The sequence below is a fragment of the Ambystoma mexicanum genome, chromosome 5q (genome assembly GCF_040938575.1).
Source record: "Ambystoma mexicanum isolate Mex_15411 chromosome 5q, UKY_AmexF1_1, whole genome shotgun sequence".
NCBI lineage: Eukaryota > Metazoa > Chordata > Amphibia > Caudata > Ambystomatidae > Ambystoma > Ambystoma mexicanum.
The window spans coordinates 233977908-233995193 of record NC_090933.1 but is presented as its reverse complement, the minus strand read 5'-3'; positions in this window follow the sequence as shown (position 1 = coordinate 233995193).

Sequence of the window (17286 nt, the reverse complement as noted above, 5' to 3'; positions counted from 1 at the left end):
AAACCTAATGGTATGTTGACTTCCCAAAGGGCTTATGCTTATGAGGGGGTCATATCGAATCCAGCGATTAAAATAGTTTGATGCAGAATAGTGAATCCTGCCATGTTGTAGCTGAACCACTGGCAGAAGATGAGCATGCACATGCTTGTTTGAACTATGAAGAGTTCTGTGACGAAATTCCAAGAGTAAAGGAGAATGCATTGGCAGCTGGGGAGATTCTTTTTATTGACTGTTCTTCAAGAATCGATCAAAGCAATGGACAAAGATATACAGGTGCCGCTGTGATGAAGCACAGGGCCAATGGGGAATTTGAAGTGTTGGTAAGCGCACGGCTGCCATCTCACTTTTCAGCACAGGCTGCAGAATTAGTGGCGCTGATTGTCGCGCTTGAGAATCAGGCAGACCAGGAAGTAACGGTGTACAGTAACTCCGCCTACGTGACGTCAACAGTGCACGCAAGACTTGCACACTGGAAATGGAGGGGCTACTTCCAAGCGGATGGCACTCCAGTGCAGCATGCAGCCCTATTGGACAGGCTTATTAAAGCACTACAACTCCCAGTAGCCATTGCAGTCATCAAATGCGCAGCTCACTCTAAAAGATCAGATTTTATTTCACTGGGAAATCAAAGAGCAGACGAAGAAGCTAAACGAGTTGCATATTTGGATGAAATTGTGTCATTTGATACACCAAATGTGAATGAAAGCATGGTGGTGATGATGAGTGTGTCTGAATGCTATAACAATCTGTCTAGAACTCAATTGATAGAGATCCAGGGGGAAGCACCCCTAGATGAGAAGGATTTATGGATGCGAAGAGGGTGTCAAACCCCTCTGGATCAATGTGGCGACAAGACAGTACTGGTAAATGAGTGATGCCTATAGCCTTATTAAGGGTGGTGTTGGACCAGCTGCACTACCCTGCACACACAACTAGAGAGAACCTTGCTGCAACTATTGCAGAGGACTGATTAATTCAAAAATTGGTAGAGCACGTTGCGTTCTATGTAGTGAATTGCACCCTTTGTCAAAAGTTTACTGCTGGGCACACATTGTGCATGATCAGGGGAGTTATTCCTAGACCTAGTGTCCCTTTTTAGCATTTGCATATCGACTATTTCAAAATGCTGCAAGTATGTAATGCATATAGATATATGATTGTAGTGGTATCTCCTTTCTTGAGGTGGATTGAGGCTGGACCGTGTACTCACCCAGACTCCACCTGTGCAGCCACATTTTTAGTACGAGAAGTGTTTCCCAGATGGGGAGTATGTGAAGTATTAAGATCAGACAATGGCCTTCATTTTGTTAACATAGTCTTTGCGCAAATAAGCTTGTTGCTTGGCATAATGCACAAGTTATCATCAGTTTATCACCTGCAAGGGAACAGTGTCTGTGAGAGACTCAATGGCTTGCTTAAGGAAAGAATAGCCACATTGAAGCTTACATTGAAAAAAGGATGGTTGCATTGCCTACCACTGGCATTGTACATGTTGAGAAATCAAGCAGGTTCAGACCATCATCTCACCTCGCACAAAATAGTGACAGGGAGGCAGATGAGACCACCTCTCACACCTCAGGCTAGGGTTAGACATGACGCGTGGTGCACTGCAGAACTGTTAGGAAAGGAGTTATGTGATTATCTTATTTGCATGCCTTCAAGTATCTCTGTCATTTCAGATCAGCTCAAGCAGAAAGAGTGTGGGGCAGTGCAGAACACAGAAGGAGATGCTTCAACAGGTGGAATTAAAGAACTTTGTCTTCCCAAGCTATTCCCCCGAGATGCAGTCTTAATCCACAATTATACTCAAAAGTGGCACGAACCTCGCTTCAACGGCCCTTTCATTGTAGAGGACGTCACACCATCTGCAGTCAAGGTGCAATGCAGACGTGCTTGGACTTTTTTTAGGTGATGTAAAGATCTAAGCTGGTAAACCATCGACACACCCACACCCATCAGAAGCAAGCATCAGGGAAGAACCACAGCAAGTGCAGATTAGATATATGGTGAGGAAGAAGGACGCAGAACCTGCTGAATAAAGATAAAGAATTGATTGAACTGTGGCTTAGTTCGTGACACTCTTTTCAGTCACTAAAAAAAGAGTTAAGGGAAATTATTGAACTCTTGAGCCACAAGAGTTTGGTGACTTTGGACTGAGGCACGCTTAAGCCTTCATTGACAAGAAAAAAGATACACAATTGGGAAAGAGAGCAGTATCCAGATTCATTTCTCACCGAGTTCCTGTTTAGAGGCCCACATAGTGGTGCCTAATGACGTTTCAAGGATCGTTCTTGCAGTTTTTGTGTGTTCATACTGCACGCATACCCTGCACTTGTGGGGAGAATTACTATTGTTCATGTTTTCTTGCAAGATCCTAAAAATTGTCTGATTGTGAGGAGATTGCTCTTAGCAATTGTTGAGCAGATTCCCCAGCTTCCTGAGTTCAGTGGGGAAAACGCAAATGCCCCTATCACCGGATAATGCACATAGACTGGTCAGTTTAGTCTTTCATTATCTGATTGAAGAATGCCCGCATCTTGTTGGAAGACAGACTGATGTCAGAACATTCTTAAGAGACCCAAGGAATAATGCAGCGCTTAATGAAATGTAGAGAGACATTATAATCCAAGTAAACGAGTACTTCAAAAGAACATTAAGAACCAAATTACACTTTTCCTTCGAGGGACAGATCCAAGATTCATTGGGAAAAATAACTCTTGTTTCATGCTGTAAGAAAATCATCATGTCGTCTGGTGAGAGGCCAATTTGTGGAATTCACTGGGAGTTTGTGTTCATCATTCAGTAAGCAACCTACTTACTGAGAAGACTTACAGAACCGACTGAGCAGGTTCCAGGGTTGCATAGTGTTGCCCTATAAAAATAGTTTTTACTGCCTAAAAAAGAAAAATGGGCAGCATTAGTAGCAATATCATTATGCCAGATCCTGAGAGAAGTCCACAATGCATCAAAAGCCGTTGCTGTAAAATGATGGATCTTTGCGTGAATTATGCTTGCATTTTGGTTATAGTGATATTGCTTTCACTCACAATGCGTACCTCTTATTATATAGACGTAAATGGAGCAAGAACTCCTGTGAATCTTCCTAAACAGAAGGAAGGTACAAATGTTGCAACTACAGGGGAGCTGAGACCTTATGTGTTTGTTCCTACTTTAGAGGTACACACGAGAGCACCGGGCCCTGTAATGAATGAGCTTGGGATATTTTTCAGAAGGAAATCACGACTAGAGATTATGCCAGACATTTTTATGCCTAAAAGTTATGTCGACAGGATGAAGCTTCTGGAATTTACTCCCACACAAATAGTACACGTAAAAACACTAAGTCCACTGACAAATGTTTCTGTAATTGGTCCAGTAAGAAGAAACTGTGCTGACATACTTCATGAGATGATAATAGAAACACATAAGGGAAGAATGAGATCTAGGAGAAGTGTAAGAGAGAATGATCAGGAGCTGAATGATTACCTGGATAGTACAGCACATTTGGGGAACAACATATGGTATCAGCATATGAAGGAAGTCGGAAGAAGGACTTCAGAGGAGGAATGCTTTGTATGTGCACTCCTGCCTTATAGCATGCAGAAGTCTAAAATCTTCACAGCTATTGAAATAGATGTCCAGACAGCACATTGTCTATCACACATAGCACTTTGCCTGACAAGAGGCCAGTACATGGGCCGAGATTCCTATGTCAAATGGGCAACTGAATGGACAGATCCAGATGAAGACGATTATGTCCAGGGCACAAAGACAAGAGACAGTGCTCAAAGCAAGAATCACGTGATCAGGTATGAAAAACCTGGAGTGAAAGGAGCTGGAATCAGATGGGAAGTAAACAATAAACTTGAAAGTCCAAGCAAATCTGCAGAAGAAGTCAGTAGATGGAAAAACAGAGGCCAGATACAAAATTAGAGATCAGTGCTATCTCCAGACGGCTGGGAATAGGGAGTCATTATCTGCAGAGCCTAGGTGGTCATTGGTTGCTATAAACCAGCCATTGATATAGTACAGAATGGATGCAAACCAATATGGCCAAGACTTGCTAAGATACTGACCTGGTTCGAAGACAGAGGAGGACCCTTGCAGATAGTGCCTTTGGAAAGTTCAAAGCTGTGCTTCAGAAATAATGGCACAAGAAAAGTTGAAGAGAACCAGAATTGTGATCCAATTGTTTATGTACCAAGAATGAAATTTGGAACAGCAATGATCATGGATCACTATTGTGCTTGTGGATCCAGAGCATATAAGAAGCTACCCGCAGATTGGGGAGAACGATGTTCACTGCTGAATGTTCATTTTCCAGCATTGGTGATTCCAAAAAGTGACCTGAATATTGGTGAATTTCCAAAAGCAGATACACACTTAAGGAAGAAGAGATCTACTGACATTCTGAATAGAGTAAAGAGAGAGAACTATTTCTCAGCAAAGTCAATATAAGCTTTTGATGCTATTCCCTATGAGCATAGACTGTTTAGTCAGACAGCTTCAGTCTTCACATTGATCTTTATGCTGAGTGTCCAGGTTGGAGCAAATACCAAATGGTTGTAGATTACCAGATGGGAATTGCTGCAAATGATCAATACCACCATAAAAGGATTCAATGCTATCAAGGAGGAGCAAAGAGCCATACGACTGATGACTCTCCAGAACAGATATGTCCTAGATATGATCACAGCTATGGATGGAGGTGTTTGTGCCAAAATCAGAGAATCATGTTGCACATTCATACCTTCTCATGATGACGAGAATGGAACCTTGATGGAGGCCATAGAGATGCTAACAAAGCTACATGTCCAGGTGGTAGATGAAGTAGGGCAAATTGCTGATGACAGTTGGTTTGGTTCACTCTTTTCTTGGGTTCCACAATGAATGGCAGATATGTACAAGTTCCTTGGAGCCCTGATTGTGTTGGTGCTGCTTGGATTTTGTGTAATCAAGATAATAATTACACAATGTAAGAAGACAGCAGAGAAAGCCATAGGGATGAAAATCATAATCGATGTTGAATCAGGATGGAAGGCCAAAGACTTGACAGACGAAGAAATCAGAGACTTTGTAAAGGCCAGTATCCATGCACCTGAGGGAACGCAATTCCTGTATCCAAAGAACCATAAGAAGTATGTGGAAAGATGGACCTACTGCAGTCCAAGCGGACAGTGCATGCTCATCACTTGGAACAAGGATGATCATGTGAAATCAGCAGGATGCCTGAAGGGTGTCATAAAGATATGGATTCCAAAGAAGCATTTCTTCAGACAAGGATGTTTAGGAGTGAAGGATGATGGAAGAGTGGTTGATGAATCGCCCAGAGGGGGAGTGTAGAGGAGCAGCCAAGTACCCCCACCTCAACCACTTCACCCATATTGCCTATATGTTGGGAGCCAGAGTGTGAGACACGTGCAGTACCAGTAAGAATACCAATACCTAGGAGAATTCTGGAAGCAAGGTTCCCATTGAGAAAACCATACCTGCATACAAGACGATATGATGGCCATTTGAATGAAATGCCAGAAGAAGCAGAGCAAATGAATGGCCAAGATGAATGGTGATGTCATGCAGAATCCTGACGTGCATAGAGGAGATGCAGAGACAAAAGAATGAAGATATTCTATAAGGCATCAAGAAAGAATCAAGGATAAGTGACATCTTGGGATCAATGTGAAGAATCTTATGCCACAGAAACAATGAAGATATCAAGTTGTTTTACAAGTGTACAGATGCAGAGAAATGCAAGCAGACACAGTATTCTGGAGGCTAGCTAAGTAGTGAATACGTTGTGGCATGCACCAATATAAACATGTATGCATAAAGGATAAGGATGGATTTTTCCACTACGTGTTATAGCTGAATTGGACTGGAAGAGGAAGGCCTCATTTTCAGTGCATCGCATTAAGGAAAACAAGTGAATAAAAAGTGAATCTTGGAAAGGCGGACTGGATGAGCCACAAAGCCAAGCCAAGTAGCCAAGGTCTTATCAGGCTGGAGTGAGCAGGCATTGGATACACATCACGTGAAAGAACAAAACTCCTGTTCAGAAGGCATGAACCAAACAAGGAAGACATCAGAGGTCTGTTAGAAAATAGCATTTTAATACACGAGAATCTCAAAATCATGGTCTACAGTCACATGGACAAATGAAGTTGGACAACGAGATGGTCACACCTACGCATGAGGGCAGAGCGTGCCTTCACTCCCTGAATTCTACAGAGCTAAGAACACTCCCAAAGACAAGTTCAAAGTCTTAATTGCCAGCAGACCACTGAGGTGATGATAGATGGATATGCTTATTGGTGGGAAGCTCTGTTTTAGACGAGCTCTACAGCATCTGGAAGTCCAATCTGCGTGCTGCTAGACATAGTTGGAAAAGTCTCATGAAGTGCCAACCAATTGTAGGGGACCACGTAAGTGTAGACAATGGGACATTGGGTATTTAGTGATGTTCATAGTGGCCATTTTGAGGGGAGGGCTTAGTTGCCCCACCTGATGTTAAGAAGCCTATCACTTTCACTTATTGTCCCATACTAGTATAGAGTGTACACTTAGATAGTTCCTTAGACCCAATCACATTTGCCATTAGGTTTTAGTAGTGTGCCATGTAGGATGACGTTGGTAAAATGCAGGTTGAACGTCACCTATGATGATTTTTTGCTCTATACAATCACTTTTTTCTGAAATGCATTGGGAGAAATTGCTATGCAACGTCGGATGATGTCTGTTGTACTCCCTGTTTAAGATAATTGATATTAAAACAGTTATCCTTTTTGCCAACTACCTGAGCCGTTTTGATTATTGATGTATGAATAAACTCTGCATCCCCATCCATCTCAAGGGTATTGCTACTCATCTTAAAGGGCTGGAGATCACCCAGCTCACCAGGACAAAATGAGATGCTGTGCAGAGTGCCTTCAAGAGGGTGGCTACTGCCTTGGACCATTTCTGTCTGCATTAAGCAGATGGCACAGCCAGTATTACCCTAATGAGCCAAATGGTGTAGGAGATGGCAGAGCACATCTGACACAAATGAAAATGTTTGATGGATGATTAACCTAACTTTCCAGCATATCTGCTTGATCTGTCTCAGTCACCCCAACATAGGGATCCATGGCAAGCACACCACCAAAGCACCCCTTGCCACTAATTTCTTACCCCACCACTCCCACTTGGTAAGGTGGTAAGATAAAGAAGGAGTAGGGACTTCTATGTGCATTACTGTATATCACAATGGTGTGGGGGTGGGAGGGTAGGGTTTTGGAGATGAGGGTGTGGGAAAGGAAGGGTGCTGAGGATGAAGGTGTGGGGTGGGTAGGATGTTGTGTCTGAGTGTGTGTGGAGGGTAGGGTGCAGGGACATCATTTGGGGGTCACACAGGATAGCAACTGCAACCCCTTGCAACTCCCATGTGACCCCTGGCACTGCCTATGTGACCCCTGGTTAAGGGTTGCAAAGGAAGAGAAACTGAAAGAAAAGAGGACTCCGATGAGAGCCCACTTTACATTCAGCTGCACACACCCTCTGCCCCACCAGTAAATGTTGTGTGGGATTTCTAACTTAAAAAATAAATCATTTCTTTTTGAAGACACTCTGACCTCTTAAAGAAGTTATTTCTGTTACCGTTTTCCATAATTTCTTTTTGAAGTCAGTCAGAGTGACTTAAAAAAGAAATTAATTATTTTTGAAATCCTCTCTCACCCCAAGTACATGGAGGCCCCTAGGTCTTCTGCCCTATGCATGACATGAACCAGAGCTGGTTGCTTGCGTGCATTGAGCATGGGACAGCCAGTCAGCTAGAGGCCTGCCTGCTGAAGACTTCCTCTGAGCAACTGATTTGGGGAAAAGGTATGAACATGCATTTTTTTAAGTATGTCTGTTATAAGGGGTCAAGGGCAAGAGTCGGACAAAGATTTCCTGTTTCAAATAGTACTTTTATTGTCAAAATAAGAAGAGGAATTGGGGAAATCTAACCTGTCTCTAGATCTATGAGGGGGTTCCCTGCCTCAACAAACCTAATGTACGTCTGTGTCAGGATGTTCAACAAATAAAGTGTCCTCCGTCAAAAACCCTAAACTGACCTATACATGATAAACTAAATACAAGCTGAAAATCGGGATAACTCTAAGCTATAAACATATAGATTATTCTTGAAGTTCCAAACATAAAGTTATAAAATGCAGAAACAAAAAGGAATAATGTTCCACCAGGATAAAGGGGTTCTGCCATCCACTATGTTTCTTCTCGTTTCTCACATTGTCTCTGGCACTTCCAGTAAAAGTCAGTAAGGATCCAATGTTTCCCAAGGGGATGACTCTCTCCCTGAATACTTATTTTTCTACACTTTATTATCTCAAAGTTGAAGGGGGGATGGTTCCACCCTTGAATTCCTTCAGTCTTCATTTATTCCATGGTCATGCGGTCACTCGGACGAAACAGGGATTGCTATCCTCTCCCTCTGGTTTCCATTCAATGTTACAGTTCCTTTAAGATATGTATTATCTCTCTCTTTCTTGGTCTTGTCACTAATCTACAACTTTAGGTTTGTTCCATTATCTTCTTTGTTCTGGTTTACTCTCCTGCCAGGCCTTCACTATTTTTGTTACTTCTCTTGTTTCCTTTATTACTGAAAGGGGTAAGGCTCTACTCAAAGGGGTAAGTCTCTTCCCTCTCGGCATCAACCTTTATAGTTTCTTGCTTTTACTTCTTCTTCTCTCCCTGGTATATTTTCCTGCCAGGGTATTGTAATTTATCCTTACAAAGGGGTATGGGTCTTCCCTTTGATTACTGTTCTACACTTTCAAAGTGGGGTTCGTAACCCCTTTAGCTCTTCTCACTTCTTATTTTACCCCTGGTTATTCTCCTGCCAGAGTGTCACAACTTTTGTATTTGGGTGCGGGTCACTGACTCACAGTTTGCTTGGTTCAATATCCTGACAGGGCTTCTTTGCTTTTTTTTCACTCTCTTTTGTATCCAATTGTATTGTCTTTACTCGGGGTTTCAACAATGTTTGTATTAGTTCTGCTGCCTTCACATAGGAGTTTCCCAATGTTCGTCTCAGTTCTATTGCCCTCACATAGGCTTTTCCCAGTGTTCATACTCATGTCAATTAGATTGCCTTCTCTTAGGCTCTTTGCAATGTCCATTTCAACGTTATTGCCTTCACTTAGGCTTTTCGAAAGGTTCTTGTCTGTATCAATTATATTGCTGTCGTTGTTTGGGCTCTTTCGTGTATGTGAGGTATGCGGTAGTCGCCCTCAAGCGCCCCGGTAACCCATGTACTCCACCTTTGCTTACCTGTGTTTCTCTGCATCTTTGGCGTTTATGATTCTCCATCTCCTTCGCTTCTTGCCCGCTGACCAGCTGCGTCTTCTATGAGTCTCTTTGTTCCTGCTTGGCCTCCCTCAGTGTCTGGCAGCTCTGACTTCCCATGACAAGGACGCAGTAAACATCTCCCGACTTGTCTTTGCTACAGACCATATCTGTTAGCCTCCAAGCTCACTTCCGCACTCTGCTCGCCTCCGGCGTCCCAAACAGCTTCAGAACAAGTCAGATGCAGTGGCAGGCTCTGTCTCTCTCCCAGTGGTTGCTCAGGTAGGTGCATTTTAAATGCCCCGGTACTACATAGTAGTTTCCAATGACTCGAATGCAGCATTGGTTTTCCACGTTTGGTCATCCTCATTACTTTGTCCCTCTTCCTTGTCTCAGTACTAGAATAGGGTGGAGTGGTGGATAGTGTTGTTGGCTGGAAAAGCCTGGGAATTCAGTATCCACATTACAGTAAGCCATACAGAGTTGTGTTATAAGTCATTGGGTGTTACTAGGTGTTACCACAGAAGGGTTGTTTACATCTGGTATTCGCTTGCCTCCTTGGAGTTTGTCTTCTCCTATGTGGCCCTCCCGCAGATACTCACCCCCCAGGGTCAGTGTCAGGTAGCTTCTGCCTTTCCCTGGCCATGTAGAAGAAGCTTCCCTCCAGAGAATCAGTGACAATATTGCTAGATTCATCACAGTGTGTGTACATGTATATTATGTAATGTGTGTGAATGAGTGAGTGCTTGATGTATGGGTAGCAGGATGTGCGTGTGTGAGTCAATGGTGAATGGATGCATGTGTAAATAAGCAAGTGAATGGTATGTGAATGTGTGTGCTTCGGTTCAATGTACCAGTACTTCCCTGTGAAGCACCTTGCCTCATGGATGCCAAGGACGATGTATGGGCGAGGCTCACAAAGATGGAGCAGTGGAAGGAACAGATTGAGTGCATTGCCCAAAAGAAAACTGGACCACTCCAGGGAAATATGAGATGCAGGGTGCCTCCAGGATGGTGGCTACCTTGGATCATTTGGTTCTGCATTCAGCAGATGGCACAGCCAGCATTACGCTAATAAGCCAAAGGGTGCAGGAGTTGACAGAGCACACGTCTGACACAAATTAAAAGGTTTGACAGGTGTTAACCTCACCCACCAGCATATTATCAGCTAGTTATGTGTCAGCCATCCCACATTATTTGCCACACCTCTCGTATTTCTTCTCGGGAGGTGGTACTGGAATTTTATATCACTCATCTTTTTCTCTCATTCCTCATAATCTTACTCTTCCTTCCTTTTCTACATTTGAATTTTCATAAATAGTTTTTTCTGCTATTTCTCCTGTATCCTCAATTTCATAATTATTGATTTATCATCCACTGGGTCCGGTAACCTCATTTTGTGAAGACATTTTGATGCAGTTTTGTCTTTTCTGCTTACCATTCCTTACCCTTATAAAGTCCTTGGTGATTTTAACCTTCACCTCTTGACTACTCATTCTACTCATCCATTTCCTCTCTATTCTTGATTCTCACTATCTTAAGCCTCTCTGTACTCCACCTTCTCACATTTCTCGTTCCAGCTTAGACCTTATATTTATCTCTTACATCTCTACATCTCCTGTGTCTTCTCTTCCGGTCTATCTATCTGACCATCACTTCCTTTTATTTTCGATTTTCCTACTCAATCATCCAGTATTCTTAGTTATGCAACTTCTCCCTCTTATGCAAGTTGTGATTTATGTAAGTTTAATACTACACTTTTTGTTTCGACTAGCACCTCTAGGCTGGTGTCTCAAGCATCGTTCTCCAATTTAACAGCCAACGATGCTGCTACTGCTCTTTCTTCATCCCTTTCTGCATTTCTTGACTCACTTTCCGCCCCATTTCACCCATCTCTTAAACCTCCCCAGCCATGGCTTTCCTCCCATCTTTGCTCAATGTGACGTGTCCTTCAACGCCTAGAAAGAAGTTGGCCAAAACTGAAAATACCTGGGAACTAATCCTCTTATCTATCTTATCATGCTCTTTATGATAACTGTCTGTTCTCGACTAAACAGTCTTATTTCTCTGATTTACTTCAATCGCACTCTTCTCATACTAGACAACTCTTTCAAACTTTGTCTCGTTTACTTTCATCTCCTATTCCTGATCCTTCAACTAATTCTACTCTAACTGCCACAGATCTTGCTCTTTATTTTACTTATAAAGTGTCTTCTTTTTGCTCAGCTGTAGAATCCTCTCATAGTCAGTCTTGTTCTTTGCCTTCTGTCACACCTTTGGTACCTCCTAATGAAATGTTCTCTGGCTTTACACTTATTTCTAATGATGCCACTCTTTCTCTTCTTGCTTTTGCTCATCCTACTTCTTCTCCTTTGGATCCTATACCATCTGCGCTCATATCTAAACAGTATCCTTTGCTTTTTTCCTATCTTACTATCTTATTTAATTCTTCTCTTTCCTCTTCTGTTTTTCCGTTATTATTCAAGCATGCTACCATTATTCCAATTTTGAAAAAAATGTTCTGCTAATGTATCTTGTGCTTCTAACTTTTGTCCTATATCTCTCTTGCCTTATCTCTCTAAAATTCTGGAACTCATAGTTTAAACTCAGGTTTCTACTTTTATTTCTCGTAATTCCATTCTCCCCTGTTTTCAATCTGGGTTTCGTCCAGGATACTCTACTGAGCTCTTCTGTCTGTCCTGGACTCTTCGCATTCTGTGCATTAAACTAAACAGTCTTCTCTTCTTATACTTTTGGATCTTTCTGCTGCGTTCAATATTGTTCATTACTCCCTTCTATTATCTGCTCTTTCCTCCTTTGGTTCTCTGGCTCTGCTCTAACTTGGTTTGAATGTTATCTATCCCAGAGTACCTTCTCGGTTTCCTGGGCGGGGGTCTCTCCTGAAACACACTCACCCACATGCGGTGTTCCTCAAGGATCAGTTCTTGGCCCTTTTATTTTCTCTCTCCATACCTTCTCGCTAGCCAGGGTTATTTCTTCTTTTGGGTTTTCACATCACTTCTACGCTGATGATACAGAGCTCTTTCTTTCATTTCCTCACTTTACACATGATATTCACCTTAAACTTAGCTCCTGTCTACTGGCTATCCAATCATGGTTGTATGATCACTTTTTAGTTCTTAATACTGCAAAAACTGAGGTTATCTTCTTTCCTGCCTCTATTATTTCATCTTCTGTTTAACCTTCGTTTACATCTTTTCCTTCAGTCAGTTACCCATTTCATTAGTGGCTAGTAACTTAGATCTTTTCTTTGACTCAGATCTCTCTTTTGTCCATAATAGCTCATTATCTGCTCGTTCCTGTCAATTCCATCTATATAACATTTGCAAAGCTCATTTAATGCCGCAAAGTTATTGGTGTCTGCCCTAATCTTTTCACGCCTTTTTTATTGTTCTTCTGCACTCTTTGGACTTCCTAGTTCTCATTGAGCTCCATTAAAATCAGTTTTCAATGCTTCTATTCGTACTCCTTGTCTGCTTGCTCCTCGTGACTCTATTTCAGTTTCTCTTACTAAACTTGGATGGTTTTCTTTTCATCACCATCTAGAATTTTACTTCTTATGCCTAGTTTTTAAAGCTCTTCATGGTCTTGCCCCTCGTGTCTCACCACCTTCTAATAGTTCCACAGCCTCCTTGTGCTCAATCACGTTTCCATTCTTTTTCTCTCTTAGCACCTCTAAATTGGAATTTGCTCCCACTTTCTCTTCATTCTATCTCTGTTTATTCATCTTTTCGGGTCGCTCTAAGATTCCATCTTCTGCTATCTGATTAACAAAGGTACTTGCAATTGTTGTACTACTTTTTGTTTTAAGCATTCTTTGTACCGTTTTTTACTCCTATGTTCAGCGTTTTGGCATGAATAACTATATAAAACTAAATAAAATAGAAATACAACATAGGGATTCTTGGCACGCACACCCCCAAAGCGCCCCCTGCCACTCATCTCTCATCCCATCACTCCAACTTGGGAAGGTGGTAAGAGCAAGAAGTAGGACTTCTATGTGACTGACTGTATACCTAAAGGGTGTGGGGGTGGCAGGGTAGGGTGTTGTAGAAGAGGGTATAGGGAGGGGAGGGTGTTGGGGATTAGAATGTGGGTAGGGTAGGATGTTGGGGCTGAGTGTCCAGGGACATCTTTTGGGCATTACCAGGGGTTGCAACCGTTGCAACTCTGAAGTGACATCTGGCACTGTCTCTGCAAACCCTGGTTATGGATTGCAGAGGCAGAGAAACCAAAAGTAGAGAGGGCTCACAAGAGATCCCTCGTTACATTCAACTATACGAACCCTCTGCCCTGCAGACACATGTCCTGTGGAGGTAGGTGGGGTGAGAGGGGCATGCCTGAACTTAAAGAAGAAATCATAATGTCCTTTTTTTTATTTTAATGATTTTTATTGTTTAAATATTGAGTTTGATACAGATATCGACAAGTTACAGACTTTGAATAAAACATGAACCATAAAGAAATGACATAGTAAATGATTCTGGTCACTTGTAATAGTATTTCTATATAGCTAAATCATTTGTTAAAATCACTTACGAATATAATATGAACTATAGTAGATATAAACCGCATTAATATAACAAGTAGTATAAAATTAATAGTAGTACAAGTCTGCAAAGAGTGACTTATATGTAGTGAATATAGAGATTAGGGGGGAGACGTACAGGGAGACAGACAAGCGACATATAAGAATCAGGAGGGTAGAGGGTAGGGGGGAGAATGGGTATATTGGATTATTTCATCAAAATAAACTAATCATTTCAAACATTATTAAGTTCTAGCATTTCAATATGAGTATGGAAATATGGATAATGATGCAAATATAAGGGTGTAGATTCATGTACCATGAGCGGTTGCATTAAAACAGTTAAGATACCTGGTGAAATAATACCATTTAGCATTATATTTAGGAATTGTGTTATGATTATTGGCCATGCACATTTCCAGTTTATGAGTATTACAAATGGTATTCCACCAGATTTTGGTAGAAAGCAAACTAGAGTCTTTACAGTTAGCAGTGATGCATTTTAAAGCTATACAGATGAATAAATCATAAAGTCTAGCAGAGTCAGATGGGAAATAAGTTGTAATGGCTATACTTCCTAAAAATATGTTAACAAAGGAAAAGGGCACATCAGCACAGAAGATACACTTAAGAAGCTTCCAAATTTCCTGCCAAAATTTAACAATAAATGAACATTCAAAAAACATATGCATATACGTGGTGGGAGATATGCCACAGGACCAATATTTTGCATTATAATTCGGATTAGACTTAGCCAGTTTGGCCGGAGTAATGAATGCTCTATGCATGAAGAAATAATAGTGTTGTGAAATATTTGCTGATACCGATATTTGTTTGATTTTAGGAAACAGACGATGCCATATTTCATCTTCAAACATGAAGCCCAAATCAAGTTCCCATTTCAGACGTATAGGGCATACTGTATATTTTATAGGCTCGAACTTCACCAACTATGGTAAGGTGCATTAGTCTAAGAGCATCTGGAGTGAGAGTTTCATTGGAAAATTGGGCAAGTACATCAAGGCAGGAATTAATTAAGTTGTTATAAAATTGAAAGTCCTTCTTAGGAATGTTAAATGTGATAGAGAGTTGCTGGAAAGAAAGGATATACGGGTCATCTATAATGTGTTGGATGAATCTGATATCTTTTTGTATCCATGTTTTGCGGTTGAGGATCTTATTATTAATTACTATGTTCTTATTATGCCATAATAGTGGGGAAAGATGCTTATTTGGGGTTATAGTGTGGGGAAAAAGAAAGGTTTGTACAGCTGAGATTGAAGCTTTAATAGGGTCTAAAATCTTTTCAGACGAATGTTTAAATATGTATATATAGTCGGTGATGTCGTGTGGTAGAACTACTTGTTTTTCTAATGTACACCAGGTCGGGATATCAGCGGATATAGGATCCATGAACCATTGACGAGACTGTTTTATAAGAAATGCATAGTGATATGACTTAAAGTCAGGGAATCTAACTCCTCCCATATCATAGGGGGCTTTCAGTTTCGTCAGAGCAATTCTTTTACTTTTTCCTTTTCCCCAAAGAAAATTAAGTAGAATAGAGTAAATGGATTTGAAAAAGGAAAGGGATAATGGGACGGAGAGAAGTTGCAAATAGTATAGAATTATGGGAGTAAGCAACATCTTGATAGTATCTAAGCGCCCCCACCAGGAGAGGTATAGTGGAGACCATTTGGATGTTAGATCCTTGAGGGTGCCCAGTAGTGTTTCAGTATTGAGTTTGATCGTATTAGGGATAGTTGGGGCAAAACGAAGACCTAAATATTTGACAGAGCTACTGCACCATTTGAGGCCAAAAGTGACAATATCATGTTTAAGGCAGTATGGATTTAGGGGCATAATTTCTGATTCCTGCGTATTTAATTTATATCCTGAGACCTGACCAAATTGCGATATTACACTCAAGAGGTTGGGAATGTGAAGTTTGGGGTTTTTAATTAATATAAGAATATCATCCGCATATGCAGCTATTTTATTTATTGAAGCACCGACTTGAATTCCTGGGATGTTTTTGTTAGATCTTATTAATTCAAGTAGTGGTTCAAGAGAGAGGATATATAGTAATGGTGAGAAGGGGCAACCTTGACGCGTTCCCCTTAGTAAGGGAAAAGAGGAGGCAGTTTGACCATATAAGTAAATAGCGGATTTGGGGGCAGAATAAAGAAGTTTAACCAGTGAAATACATTTTTCACCACACCCATGCCAGCGTAGAGTTTGAAACATAAAATTCCAGTCAACACGATCGAAAGCTTTTTCCGCATCTAATGCAATGGCCGCATAGCCTTGAGTGTCTTTTTTGTCATTGGCTGCAAGGTTGATGGCGTTTAGTAGGAGTCTTGCATTAGAGGATATGTTACGTCCTTTTACATAACCTGTTTGGTCTGGTTTAACTAGACTTGGGAGTGAGGATTCGATTCTATTGGCAAGTATTTTGGCAAAAATTTTACTTTCAATATTGATAAGGGAAATGGGTCGATAGTTGCTAGGAAGAGTAGGGTCCTTTTCAGGTTTTGGAAAAATGATAAGTAAAGCTTCAGAAAAGGATCCGGAGGAACATTTTTGTGAAATGAAATATGAAAAAAGTTTTTTGAGCTTAGGTGTTAAAAGTTGACAAAATGTGTTGTAGAATTCTGTGGATAGTCCATCAGGGCCGGGTGCTTTACCTTTTCCGAGACCATGGATGGCTTTGGTAATCTCGATAGAGGTGATGTCCTTTTCTAGATGAGATAGATCAATTTCAGGGTAGGTGGTTCTACTGATGTTGTTCAAAAAGGAATCAATGTTTTCTCTGGGAATAGCACATTCTGGAGTATATAGATCTGTATAAAATTTTCTAAAGCATTCCAATATTTCCTCAGACCTATGATGCATCTTGCCCAATTTATCTTGAATGTGAGAGACTTGAACTTTTTCTTTTTTGGTTTTTAAATAAGAAGCTAGCATTTTGCCTGCTTTATTAGAGGTTTGATAGATCTTTGTTTTATATTTAAGAATGGTACCTGCAGCTAACTCAGTGATTTCTTTATTGATTTCAAAGTGTATCTTAATGACTTGTCGTAGGTTAGCTGAGTTAGTGTCAGTATAGTAGTGTTGTTCTGCAATAGTGAGTTTAGAATAAAGATCATCAAGATGTTTTTTCCTGATTTTTTTATTCTTGCCTGATAGGGACATTATGTGTTGAATGCATCCCAATTATTGACTGTGGAGGTATCTTGATCTTGGTTTTCGTTAAAGTATTGTTGAATGAAAGTATTGATGGAATGAATAGATTTAGGATCATTTAAAAGAAAATTGTTAAGTTTCCATCTGGAAGAACCTTTGTTCATATCTGTAAGGGAGAAGGAAGTGATGACTGGAGCGTGGTCAGAAATAATGATATTGGATATCTTGGA